The sequence below is a fragment of the Chelonus insularis genome, unplaced genomic scaffold (assembly GCF_013357705.1).
Source record: "Chelonus insularis isolate UGA/USDA-ARS -01 unplaced genomic scaffold, ASM1335770v1 contig_8_pilon, whole genome shotgun sequence".
Taxonomy (NCBI): domain Eukaryota; kingdom Metazoa; phylum Arthropoda; class Insecta; order Hymenoptera; family Braconidae; genus Chelonus; species Chelonus insularis.
In genome coordinates, this window is record NW_023276778.1 from 417,328 (window position 1) to 432,814 (window position 15,487).

The window sequence follows — 15,487 nt, forward strand, 5'->3', positions numbered from 1 at the left end:
TATAATGATACTAAGTTCAGTTTAGAACAATATTGATCACTCAATGTGTAGAATTTATTTCAAGTGACTTTTTCACTAAACTTATTTTACAGTTTGTTTATTAGGAAAAAAAATAGTTAAACTAACTTTGCTTAAACTTATTCCAGATCTTTACATTGTATTATCTTTCGAATGGAATTTGTCAAGAGTCGATAATGTCATAGTTCTCGAAATATCGAAAACGAAAAAATAATCTGACATACGTACCTCCAATTACACGTTAGTATATAGGTATATTTTTAAATTTTTTGATATGCTTCAAAATCGACCACATTACTATAATTTTCTGATAGAAGGTAAATAATACGGAAATGTATTGTGCGCACGAATATTAATTTTTTAATCAGTGAAAAAAAAATCACTCATTTTTTTGATTATTAGCTAACTTCATATATTCATGTAAGTTTATAGATAGGATGATATCATTTTCGACTCTGCTTTCTGCTTACGTCTACTTTTTCAAATAATGTTGTGTTATTTTTAATCCCTGTTAACTATGAAACGCTTTGATTATACATTTTTGCGATTTTCTGTGTAACTTTTGCTATAAATTTTTTGTGTAGATACTCATTTTAACAATGACAATCATGATACTGATGTTGAAAAATGAAAGATGATAATATTAATAAAACTAAAAAAGAGTTTCTTTCTATCAGCCAAGATTTAGTTATAGTTAACACATCCCATACTTGAATATGTCAAAATGAATATTTACTTACTAGAAATAAGTTATATATTTGAGCTTTCTAGTTAAGAGAAGTATTTATTTGGTTATATTTAAAAAAAAATATAAGTTCAATTAAGTAATTATGAATCTGAATGCGCTTAATATAAATTGATAATTATATTAATAGTACTCGAATCAAATTCTTATTTGTATACATATTCGAAGAAAAAAATCAAGAAATTTCGAATAATTGTCACAATTAATTTGATTTCATCGATTTTTGTTACTCTTATATGTGCCATAGAGTTGTAGCTCGATCTTTTCATTTTTTATGTTCAAATAAAATTCGTTTATCAAAAGATTGAAAGCTACAACCAAGAACTACGGCGATCGAACCTACGACCAATAAAAACGCACACGACTTAATCTAACGCTTTAACCCGCTCAGCTATTTCGATGATAATTTTTTGTTACAAACATATGTATTTACATACATACATGCTTATCATAGTGAGTATTTGTATACTTTCTCTACATAGATATGCATATGTATCACCTTCATTGAACATGAACGTTTAAATAAAAGGTAATAAAAGTAATTACAATATTAATTGCTTAAGGCAGTTGTTTCACGCAGGTACCGTCGCTAGATCGGGTTTATTCCCCTGTAGTAATAAAATTAATATTTTTTATGGGATGTATTAGAAAATTGTTCCAAAATATGAAATATTTCATTTTAGAGTTTTTGATATTAAAATAAACCTAAAATCCAAAATTAATCTTAATGCAACATTGAAAAAATTTTAAAATCTGTACTTTAGTTATGCTACGTGATTGAAACACACATTGTGCTTATTTCGTATATGTACACACGTACACAGCCGTACATTTATTTGTGACGAGGATTTGACAACGTCGCATTTTAGTTGCCTATTTAACCTATACCTATATGTATACTATCATTCGGTGAGCATTTAAGTTTCTAAGCTTTCTTAGCAAGTGATAATATTTTGAAGTGTTTTTTATAAAGAAAAAGTCATGTTAGATCGATTACGGTTAAAGGAAAGATTTATCAAACAAAAAGTGCTTGATAAACAAATGAAAATAATACCAGCTCGTCGTAAAAGCAAAAATGATCCATTTGGAAGTGGTGCTTCAAAGTCTAACCTCTGTCAAGGAAGCCGCATCGTTGATTTAGAAGTGTTGAGTAGAAATTTGAAATATGTTGTAGCTCTAAAGAACCGATTTTCTTGAAAGATAAAGTGGATGAGAAACGTTTAGAATTGAATTCAATTTTTACGATTAACCCATTACTTACTGTTATCCTATTTTTAGAACACTATATTGCATATTTTTTTTTGAAGTATGTATATATTTTATCCATTATTTGTGATTAAATTTGTATTAATACACAATTTCTCTATTTAAATATATTTTTTTGGAATGGAAATATATCTACTTCACTTTAGTATATAATTTTTAAATTGACAAATTTTGGCGCGTTAAAAATAGTATTACTTTTTATTTTATCTAGTGTACAAGAAAAAAAACTTTTCACTTCAAAATACCTAAAAACAATAACTTATAAATGAGCCGTACTATAAATATGACACTGGGAATACGTGTGTACTATTTGACGCTGAAACGCGTTCAATCCTGTGCACGAGCAGGTTCTAACGTTTCACTTGTTCGATTTGAGTCGGTCTTGTGTTTACATTAGTTGATAGTTAGACGCTGCGAAACACAGTTCATTGTGGTTCATTCGTGATTTATAAATGAAACATACAAATAAAAAGTTGTGCGTGAATTACATATAAGATTATACAGGTAAGTAAAAATATTACGACTTTGTTTTATTTCAAATGTTGTAAAATATAGCTACCTAGTTGTAATTTGATGAGTGTATTTATTTACTTTTTTAAATATTTTAGATCATGGATCCTGTAAAAAAAAGGTACAAAAGGGCTTTGAAGGTATCCGAAATTGCAGACTATCTAGAAGATATCGAGAATTCTAGTGACGAAGATTTGAATGACATGGAAGACACTATATTGCCTCCAGAGGATGTTGATGAAATGACTGATATGGAAGAGGGCCCTGATGATATGGGAGTTGTACCGGTGTCAGATGTGGCTGGTCAAGTGGAATTCTCATGTACGATTGATAACGTCGAGGAACAATCCAATCAAGCCGCATCGAGAACAAACAAGGACATTATTTGGCGTAAGTGTAACCCAGTTTATACGGAGCTCCAAAGTGAATCTAACACTGCAAATCAATGCTTGGAAAACATGATTACAGAGTTAGAAGGAAAATCAGCTGTAGAGATATTTGAACATTTATTATGTGACGAGATCCTACAGTACATTGTGCATGAAACAGTTATCTACGCCAAAAATTATAAAAATGATTTGAATTTTAATTTAAACATAGACGAGTTAAAAGTTATTATATGAATTTTGATTTTTTCTTCTTATCATCACTTGCCTCAAAGCAAACTTTATTGGTGTAGAGATGAAGACGTACACATTCCATTTGTCGAAAAAGCAATGTTAGAGATCGTATTAATATAATAAAATCTTATTTGCATTTCAATGACAACTCAAGAATTGATAACACTGATAAAGCTTTCAAAATTCGTCCATTTATCAATAAAGCCAATTAATCATTTCGAAAGTTTGGGATATTTGACTCTAATTTAGCTGTAGATGAAATGATTATCAAATACTTTGGCCATCATGGAATACAACAATTTATAAAAAGGAAACCGGTGAGGTTTGGATACAAGCTTTGGGCCCTTTGTGGAGTGAAACCTCTAGTGAAAACTAATAGATATTCTAAGACAGAAAAGACCAAAGTAGCCGTAAATCAGCCAAGACTTATTCATAATTATAATAAAAATATGGAAGAGTCGATAAACATGACTGGCTGATCTCCGAGTATCCAATCCGTTTCAGAGGACAGAAATGGTACTGGCCTCTAGTTATTAGAATTTTGGATATGTATCTAGTAAACGCATGGATTATTTACAACTAAGTAAATAAAGACGAAACCATCCCTCTGCTGGATTTTAGACGAACTTTTTGTCAAAAATGTGATAAAACTTTTTGTAGCGATTGTTTCATACCATATTATACTAAATAAGCATATATTATTGTTTTCAAAAAGTTTATAATGATAGTTTTAAAAATAAAGTTGATTTTCTAATAATAGTAAAATTTTATCATTTCTGACCAGAAACTCCCATTGTCATATTTATAGGACAGGTTGGTACAACAAACATATATATATTTTTTAAAATGTTACTTTATATTACTTTTTCTTAATGTATTAAGATCTCCATTTAAACACAAAAATTACAATTATTTCAATGCTTGGGAAGTAATGGGTTAATTGTAAAAAATGTTGTATACATACGCAAGTATCGTCAGAAAAACGTCATGTCATAAACGATGCTTCAAAACACCCCTCGCGGTTTCTAGGAGCTGCAATTCTACAGTTAAAAAATCGTTAAAACTCGGTTAAATTTAAGTTAAATTCCAGTTATTTTCTGGTGAGAAAATGGTTAAAAACAGGTTAAATTATCGAACCGAAATTCAACCGTTTTTCCTCGGTTTTTTAAACTGATATTTAACTTGTTTTTACAAATATTTTTTTGCAGTTAAATACGCGAGATCTATTTTTATTATTTAACCAATATTTAACCGGTTTTTAACCAATATTCAACCGTTATATACGTCCAGATATATGAAAAAATTTGTCAGTTATTTAACTAGTTTTTTAACTCACATTTAACTTGTTTTATTCAGTTAGATACCTTATATTTAACCAGGATTCAACCGAGATTTAACCGTGAATATCCATTTAAATACGCGAGTTATTTTACTGCTTTTTAACCGAGAAAAACGGTTAAATTTCGGTTCGATTATTTAATCGGAATTTAACGGGTTTTTTTCAGTTCATAGAAACCGCGAAGGACTCTGATGTTAACACAAATTCAGTTCTTGGTAAGTCTTATAAAATATTAAAATAATAAGATTTTCACTATTATTGAATCGCTTTTTGTTTGAGTAATTATTATTGTAATCTAAATAATTGTTTACTAGATAAACTATTAATTTGTTGATTGTAACTAGGTGCAGTACATTCTGGAATTGGTTGCACGGGATTAACCAAAGTATTGACTTCTTTGGATATACCAACAATTTCTAAGAACTTATATAAAAGATATGACCAGCAAATGAAGAAGCTACAAAAGATAGTTATAAGAGAGCTGCTCAAGGAGTACGGCGACTTGTAACACAAAATATTGACAGAACGTGTGAAATGCTGTAATATTTTTTTCTGTTTTTTTCTACATTAGGCAATATTCCAAACCACATTTTTAAAAATCATTAAAACTGTGATGCTTGATGCCATCGAAAAAATGGTCTTAAAAACAGAAAATTATACTGAAAGATCGTCTGTTACAAAATCAGCTGTCGACATTATTCAACAAATATGCAAACAATGCAAACAAGTTTTTAGTGACTGCATCTAGTCAATGTAACGAGCCTTTTAATAATATAATGGCTCATAAAGTGCCAAAAAATAAGTGTTACAGTCGTAGTGAATCATTTTCTTATCGCCTTGCTAGTGCTGTTTGCATTAAAACTGATGATTAAAAAAAATTAAGACTTCAAAGTATCATTGAAGCAAAATTGCCATTTGCTGAAAAACGTTGAAATTTGATAACTGAAACGCGTGAAAATTTACAGGAAAAAGATGAAAACTCGGAAGGCATACAATATAAATCTAATTGTGGTTTTTACAGAGGAAACGAAGATACATGTAATTCTAACGACTCACAATTATAATATTAAGAAAAGTTATTAATTTCGTCTGATACGTGCAATTTAGTCTATTTCGATTTGGGAACTTCAGGTTTTCATAAATGTTATGAGATTCTTCAAATAGCAGTCAAATGAGAAAACCGTGAATTGACATTAATCCGACAAGAATTGTTTCTGATCAAGCTTCTATACATACAGGATTGAAAAATATAAATGGCGAGTGATTTTTACGTGATAAAAAGGTATCATCAATTTATTTGAGAGATGCTCTTGAGGCTGTTCAAGAATTTTTGAATCTTTCTTCAGTCATGTTTATTTGTAGCACATAATGTGAATTTTGATAAATTACATTTACTACGTGCTATTTTGAAGTATAATATAATATATTCATTTACTAGTTTTGATGTTTATTTATTTATTGTCATTCTATTTTTGTCTTTTTATAGATATATGAATCCTCAAAATATGTTTGGTTTAGTTGATTGTTCAATAAAAGAAATTTAATTCGAAAAACAATTAATAAGTTTTTAATTCAACTTTGAACTGCTCAAGATTCCCGTAATTTCATGTTAGCACATTCTACTGAACACTGTTGCCACATCGCTTCCACGTCACGATATAGTCCAGTAGCGGTGCAATTAAAAATAGGGGTATTTGCGAATTTAACCTTCTTCTTTGAACCGACGTTATTTTTATGTGAAAATTACTGAAAAATACTATGAAAATTGATCCAGTAACAATGGTACAATTTCTACGCCCAGAAAGATTTTTTTTACTTACGAATTTTTACAAAGTTGCCCCGTAAACTTTACTACGCGCGTGTACATGATTATGCATTACTGGAATGCTCCAGTAAAATTTACTGAGCTGCTTAGTAACATGTAAAAAATTTTTTTTAGCGTACAACTTCTATTCAAATTATTTTTTTATGTCTCTCATAATTCTCAGTAGAAGCGTGTGCAAAGTACACGTCTCAAGTGACTCGAAAGATGAACAATTTTTGATTCGATGTACAATTGAATTTATAAATTTAACTTTTATCCACTTTTCAAGCAAACAAAAATTTTTTAAATCACAAAAAATGCCAAGTTAACAATAATTGTTACATTTGGTAAAAGACAGAGGCCAATATACGGTAAAGAAAAACTTCATTGAAACTATTAATTAATATGTATGGTGAATAATTCGTTTACTAGACACACTTAAGTGCTCGTACAAGACTTAACTGACTCTCATGAGTCATATCAGTTTAATCTGGCTTATTTCTTAGCCGTGCACACACATACATTTGACATTGCAAATACACAAAAATGTAAACATGTACACAAACGTGAATTTGATTATATCTGACACGTCTTCTTCAAATTTGACGTTTTCATACTCTCAACACACACTCATTCCTGCGCTCACCATCTGCTTAAAATACGCTGGCCCTGGCAATGCATCGGTGAGCATATCAGCATTTCCTCCGCAGAAGTGTGTACTGATTTGACTTTCTTTTCTCGAAGCGCTTGACGAACAAAATGATATCTTGTTGCGTCATCGTGAATTTTCACCTACAAAATTACTCCTTTAATTATTTATAAAAAACTCAAACAAGTATTTTTTTACGTTCTTCATCAGAATTAATAAAAAAGGACTCAATGTTATAGATGACATGTCATTCCATTTTATTTCAAACTTTTTTGCTGTTTTACCATTTTTTCAAATCATTATTTAAAAATGAGAATTTTGTCACTTATAGAGTCATTTGGGATGTACAGGGTGCGACGTTTTACTGACATCCAATGATGGCAGTTTTGGTAGAATTTCAATTATTTTTGTAATTTTCTCTATTTCTAGCTTATATTCATTCTTTTATCTACATTAGTGTTTACTACCGGACATATATATCATTCCAGGCAACTAAATAGATAACTGCTAGTTGTCAATGCATTGTAGAAAAATTAATCAACGAACACGCTTAACTATTAGCCATAACATTTCTAAACATATCAATAAATGAGTTGTAGCTGATAATAATAAATGTAATTTTTAAAAACAAAAAATGTCCTTTCATACCCATGTAATAGAGTTAATAACCTGTTTCTAGTAAGAGAAAAAATTTCCCGTTGAAAGAACTCTTATTGATAGCATATATATTTTTTTTTTTAATTTTTATTAACAAATCGATTTTGTTTATCTCTATGTCACGTTGGTAGTAACTCTTTGTAAGCTAAAGAAAAAATTTCATTTTAAAAAAAATCGAATTAATAGCATAGATCTTTTCTTTAATTTTTTCAACAAATTTTATTGTTAGAAACAAAAAGAGTTTATTTCTATTTATGCTACGTGGTGAGTAACTATTTGTATGGAAAAATAAAAAAATTTCGTAAAAAATACTTTGCATAGAATCTCTTGTTATTTATTTACAACGAATTTCATTGTTATAAACAAAAAGATTTTGATTATAATTATGTTCTGTCATGGACGAGAGTCTGCAATTTTTTTTTTACATGTATTTACATAAAGTGAAAAATAAATAAAAAAATCAGAGTACTGAGCTGAAGAGCTCAAAAAAGGCAGAGCGATACTGTCGGGTGAAAAACCAGAAAAGAGTGCTGAGTTTGGCAGGTAGATGCAATGACGACGAACAGTTAATAAGAAAATCATGACAGAGACAGACTCATGGTACGATGGGCGTAAAACCAAGAGGGATTCTACGCGCAGGTAAACAAAGAGAGGGAAACCACGCATATGGGCAGCTCAGCATAGAAGAGTAGTCAAAGCAGGGATAATCTACTTTCCGAAAAAGGAAATTTAAATATCTTAGTCACCTGATTGACAGAGGAACCATGAAATAACCTCATTGATCTTGATGACTAAGCTCGAAGGACCAAATAAATAGTCCAGTTTTGCCCTAGGAGTTTCAGTCTCTTCTGAAGTTTTGACGGGTTTGGCGCAAACTCGGCCATAATTTTTAAAATTAAAATTACTTCATTAAATAAGATCATTTTTCATTTTCTTAACTCAATAATTTTCAGGTGAAGAAAAAAATAGCAAAAAACAAAAATCCTAAGTAATATTCTGACGCGCGGGGTAGCTTGAAAAGTGTTAAAAATCAAGGTTGAAGCCAACAAGCTAAATGAGGAGATAGCTGCAATCGACGAGCAAAGACAATTGTACATCATCCAACTAGCGCACAGAGCCGAGTATTTTCGAGCGATGCTTCAATCTACCGTACAACAGCCAGTTACACATAGCTTCGACTTCCTGCTACCTACACTTCGACCTTCGTAAAACAATATTTTGTCCACGTAACTAGAATGAGTAAAGAGCAATAAAAGATAAAGTATTATGAAGGAAAAAACTCTACATTTGTTGTACCATTGTGGTTGCCAGCACTAAGTACCCTTCGTATTTCTTTACTTTTCCATCTAAAATAAACTCTGCAAGGTTCTCGCACCTGTGTGGAGTGAAAACGATTATGTCTTGACGCAATAAGAGACCGTTTTGTTACACAGACGAAACAGTTCCATTGTTAACTAAAAGTTACCCAACTCCGACCACCTTCCTAATTCCGATCACTTTTTATTTTCGTTAATAATTATTTTTTAGAACATATAACCGCCAAGAACAGATATCGTTCAATATCTGTCAAAAAACGACGCCACGTCACTGCTGTTTGAAAATCCGATATTTTTCAATTGTTTTTCATGCAAAAAATGTTGCTTAAATTTATTTTTCATTTTCAGCAATGATTACAGCAAGGCAAGTTAATTTGTCTGTTGATTTGTCAAGGCAAGTCTGTTATTCTTGTAGACACTTTTAACACGCTAAGCCTCTTCAATGTTAAATGCCGTAAACAAACTACACATTTTTCACACACTATGAAATGTGTAAAAAGTATCTACGAATAATGTATAGTTTGTTTATTAACACATTACATTGAATACGCTTTATGTGTGTTATTTTAACACGTTTTTGAAATCTTGGGATTTGCAGTACACCAGGGTTGTTCTGACTTGGTCTAAGGTACTCTATCGACGGCCTAACATTTTTCTCCCCACCGAATAATTAGATGACTCAAGGTCTCTCCTGCCAACTCATTTTCGCCAATTAGACAACTCTAATTAATTCCTAGGCGTATACATCCCTTCTCTAAGGGCCTAGGAGCTTCGAGAACACAGACTTTTCGAGAAAAACGGTCTATATTCGTCAGTATTCGCCGGTTACTGCGAGTATTCGTACGTAGCTCGTACTCGGACGACTCTTGGGCATCATCGGACGATGCCAACCCACAGACAACTCGTTTTAACAGTCAACTCGGTACGTGTGTACTAGCAGAGAGCTCACGCAGTCGAACTCTCTAGTGAAAACCCAGACAACTCCTCAGACATGGACTAACTCACCAGTTAATCATCTATAGTGATAATTATGAACTCATCAGGCAGTCTACCTCTTAGAAGACATCCTCAGGAAGCTCATGTTGGTCCGCATCAGCACCTTCTTACAAAAGGCGCGAATGATGTCGGCTTCGACGCCTCACGGCCTCTTTGACAGTCACACACACAAGATCCATACACGAACAACTCGCTTGTGTCTGTGTGGCTGACGCTAACACAATGAAACTCAGACTACTCAAAAAAATCAGGCTACTCCTGGTGCAGAGACCAGTACAGGAAAACTTACAACTTTCCTGTGATCCTCTACTCATCAGTCAACTTATTTGTGAACTCTGTGTGAAATTTCCGTGAACTCAAGACTGTACAGACAATTCAAAGATTCTTTTATTGTTATTTTTCTGTTACTGTGATTTTAGTGTTTAATAAATCGTTAACTGTTACTGTTAAATAGTGTCAGCCAACTCATTTACACCGTTCAAAAGTCCCGACTGTTCTAGCATCCAAACATCCTAAAAAATACAGTCCACAAAGTCCCGACTTCTCACTCAGCCGACTCAAAGTCAGAACAAGGGTAAAGAAATTAAGTCTGACAAAAGATATAGGATGTATTAGTTTCTTTCTATCTATGCTACGATATCTATCTATAACAAATTCAGTCGTTATAAACAAAATAAGACCGTTTTCATCCGTGTAACATAGTTACTAACTTGTTTTCAGTGAAAGAAAAAAAATCATGTTAAAAGAATTCGAATTAATTGCATAGATTCCGTTTTCAATTATTTATAACAAATTTAGTTGTCATATTCTTTATCTTTTTCAGTTAGTTATAAATGAACATTAGTATTCATATGCAAAAATTAAATAAACTTCCATTTTACATTATTTATATTTTAAGATAATCTATAAATGAATAATATTATTTGTGCTTTTTATCAATATTAACGTAAGAAATATATAAACCATTCGCTATATTTGTACATTGGGAGTATACCTCTATATATATCGTAGAAAAATTGTGACTACAAGAGAAAGAGGTCTAAGTTAGATGGCATTCAAGTAAGATTGACAAAGAAGAGGCTAGAAATCGATTCGAAATGTGCGAAAAACGGAATTATGGGCGTAGCCTAATTTGTATCTCGATAAATACTCAATGAAAAAATCTTGTTTTGGATTTAAAGGAAAACTTACAGTCATTATTAATTGTGTATTGAAAATTATCCCGTAATGTTGAATAGTTATCGAGATATTTGCAATTAAACATTGCGTCGGAACGTTACGTGCAAACTTTTCAGTGTAGAGTAGCGTGTTACTCGGCACTGTAAATATGAGCCGCGAGAGGGTGCTAGTTTGACGAGGGGCAATAGATGGATAAAGGGCAGAATGTGCAGGTGACGTGGCGCTGAGTATCTACCGCTATTCTAGATTATGCTGTAGTTTATTGAAACATACTTTTGAAGTGTTTATGATCAAATATTAGAAGTAGTAATTAGCTTATTCTCATAGGTTGAACTTATAATAAATGATTAATAACGAAAACTAAGTTCACTGTAGAAAATCATCTTAAAATCCTTAAAGTTGGACTATCGATTTTTACTATTTTCAAAGTGATTTTCAAACTTCAATATAAAAACGTTTTACTTATTTGTTAGTATACATCTTTAACTTTAACAATATGTGATAACGATCAATTATTACCTTATTTTATTTGAAAAAAAGCAATAAAATATTGTGGTCAGAAATACAACAGCGAAATAATGCACTTGACTATTTTCCCGACCACTGGTCGGTAATAGGGACATGACAGGATTGAAGCTATTGCCAATTTTCGACCAGCCTAAGTAGTATGCGAGTTTTTAAGTATTTCTTAAATATCACCTATGTACTTATTGTTATTGCTTAAGGAATTATTGGTAGAAAAATCTTGTAGATATGACGGCACCAAAATGTTCTTGTTAGAAAATAATAAAAATTGAAATAGCTTCAGCCACGTGGTATTTCCGTGAGATACGACGACGCCAGAATGTTTAGCGTTATTGTAAGTCTAATGATCGGGTATTTTTCCATAAAAAACCCAGTAGTCAATAATTATTAAGCTGTTTCTCATCCAGGAACGCGTGCAATATGTAAATATAGACAGTTCTAGAAACTTGTTATTAATAGACAGGTCTCGTGTAAGAACGGAACTCTGTTTGTCGATTTTGAAAAATTCTATGTGCGATTCTCGAAAAGTTATAGTTAACATTCAAGTTATATATTCGTTGACAAGAATGAAGATTTCACCGATTTGCAATTAGCACAAGAAATTGAAAAAATACTCAACTCAAATATCTTAGCATAATTCAAGTTTGCCCAAGGTGAATGGAATGATGAAACTGAGTATGTAGCATTTTACAGTCTTTGGCATAATTTGAAGAGGCATCATCACACACCAGAACTCCGCAATGGCGTCAATGTAGAGAGTGAAAATGAAGCATTGTTAATGGAAGTTGATATTAATGAAGACTTTTGGAAGTGTAATAATAATTGTATTGAATCTTCTATCAGCACCACCGGGGAAATTAATATTATTATACCAATTGCAGTGAATGCCTAAGAAGTTACACCTACCAAAAATATTGAAGACTCTAACTCCATTCATTACACCTTGCCATTTAAACATTCACTGTATTAGCCTGAATCCCAAAAATAAAGAAAAATACAGGAAAAAAGATGAACAGAAAAACGACAAAAATGATACCAACCGTGGCAACTAGTGATGAGTATATGGCATACCAAAAAAAAAATTAATTGAGAAAAAATCGAAATCAGCGAAAGCAAGAAAGAAAAACTAAAGAGAGAGCCAACAGGATCTATCCAAAATTACTATCAGAAACAGAGAAGCCCAAAAAAACTGTAGAACCCAAAGAATCTTCAACATACAAAATTGGAGATTTCGTAATTGTTGATTACAAAGGTGAATATTTTCCGGGAACAATGTTGGAAATTTCAAATGAAAAATTAAAAATACGAACTATGAGATAATATGTGGAATAGACGTTGCGTTGTCCAAGAAAATTCACACTCAATATGGCTGACGACTCAGCATGTGCGTTTTGGCATCACTTTCCAATATCACTCAAAATCTAAGGTTATCGAGCTTTTGTGTAGATCACTTAAATTGATTTATTTAGACTTTCTGAAGCTAAATAAACTCACTCTGAACTTAGAATTACTCGTAAACTCGCTGTTTTTCTCAACTCGAAACCTTAAGAACAAGAAAACGTACTCTCTTCTCAAGATCTCGGCAGCAACTGGTGAAAGTTCAACAAGAAAGGTTGGACTATCACCCCCAAATTTTGATTGGTCACTCAATTTTTTGTGATTGGCTCAGGATTTCTCTAACTTATGACTTCTCGAAAGATGATTGGCTCCTTAAGTTACTAGAGAGTAACTCGTATGCTAATTAGTGGAGGAGAAAATCGAAGGATAGATTCGGGGCTCTCAGAAATTTTCCACGGTACTACGTTAGAATTTAGGTGTAGTGCCGTACCAAAAAGAAAACTGACTCGGAGCCTTACCTAACCGTAGAGGTTAGGAAATATGTCAGTCTGTTGACTGAACACATATCCTAATCGGATTTGATATTTTAACTAGCTTCGCTGGGCTTTCAATAAAATTTGATTGTGGAATCCAGATGTTAATAAAATGCTTAAATTTTTTGTTGATGATAAACATTAACCTAAAATCATAATACAGCGATTATTGTATGTCATATAACCGATATCCGATTTTTTCACTAGTTGTAAATAAAGTGAATTGTATGAGTTTGTAAATTTTGTGTTCTATACATTCTGTAACTTTAAAAAATAGTTGCAATTTTCATAAATTATTTATTCCGCTCCAAGACTCGTCTTATTGAAATATAAACTCTTTCGCTAATTTTATGATTATCAAAGATTTTATGTTAGACGTTTTTTATTTGAGAAAAAAATCGATTCGGTAGACTGAAACAATAGTAGAATATATAATTACTGTTATGCCGTAGATAGGATTCAGGATTTTAATCAGTTTTCACACACAAATTTATTTGAATATTGAAATCGAGGCCAAATCATTATTAACTTCCCATTAGGAAGTTATTGTAATTGAGTCGACTGGTGAAATTTGAATTTTTATCATATCTCCACGTTTCATGGTAGTTTCAAGCATACTGACCAATTTTTAGAATGATGTGTGTGCGTACGTATGTATGTATGTATGTATGTATGTATGTATGTATGTACGGACGTCAGCAGTAATGTGTATATCACATGTATTTGGATGTTTGCAACAAACATTGATTACAACTATTCAAATTCGTTGTAAACAATTACTAATCGGAAGTTCGTCGTGTTAGCACAGACAAAGTGCGCTCAGACCTATTTTTTAATTGATTTTCATAATTTCGAATTAGAAGTTTAATTTCAGATTTTGCATGTTAATTTATTTCAGCTTAATCCAATATTTTTACCCAGCTATTAGAAATTGCCAGGAGGCAATTTTTAGAAGATCGGGAAGGTGTGAAATGTATGAATGTCTACAAGGTATTATTTGACGACATTTCTATAGTTTAGGGACAGTCTTAAAAAAAATCATGTACGCAACGTATTATTTGAACCACTGGTCTATATATAAGGTATTTTTTGAGGACACGAGGTTGCTACGTTATGATAAATTTACTTTTGTTTTTTAAAAAAAAGGTGAAAATGAGAACGAAAGTACATTGTAATTGCACACTCTGTACTTACAGGGTTTTTTTTTTTTTTTAAGTGAAACTTTTTATGGGACACTAGCGTTTTGTCATGAGAGTTAACTCGTCGAGCTAACAAAACTGTTAAACTCCTTGTCTCTTTCTTATTACCATTTACTCTAGCAAAGTGAGAGAGGCGGAAAAAATAAACGAAGATCCGCACAAAGAGGAGACGCCGAGAATAGTCGCAGGGCATTGTTTATTGATGGCGATCATGTTATTCAGTTTATCAATATATGTTCTGTATATGAGTCAAGCAGTATTGATGTTATTTATTTATATAAAATTTAGGACTAGTTTAGACTTGTACAATCTTACGTACGTAGAAGAGCAAGTAAGTCTCAGTTCATCAGAGAAAGTCGTTGTAACTAGTGTTGCTTTATTTATGGAAATATTTTTTTTTGTAATTGTAATTTAAAATTATTTTTTGATAAATGAAAATGAATGGACAAAAAACTTCAATTTCAGTCGTTGGCGATGGAAATTGCTTGTTCAGATGTTTGTCTTATTTTATTTTTTCAACTCAAAAATTTCATAACTTATATTATAAATATACTAACCATAGTTATTTCATATTAAAAATTTTTTAATATTGTTTTTATTCTTAGTTATTGTCAATGAAGATACAAAAAATGTATGCGTCAGTCCAAAACTAACAGCGTCAAAAGTGAAACTTTTTATGTAATTCAAAAACTGTCAATGAGTGTACAAAAAAATACATTGCAGCAAAGAAAAATTGACTGGAAATTATAATAAAAATGATTTATAATAAAAATCAAGAAAAATCTACAGACTA

The 15,487-nt window shown here is 31.5% G+C and overlaps 1 protein-coding gene across 11 annotated transcripts in view; it reads right to left on the reverse strand.

Annotated features, from left to right (window-relative positions):
* The window catches only part of Rim (Rab3 interacting molecule), a 244,107-nt gene that overhangs the window by 64,550 nt on the left and 164,070 nt on the right, over positions 1 to 15,487 (reverse strand). The window lies entirely within an intron of this gene.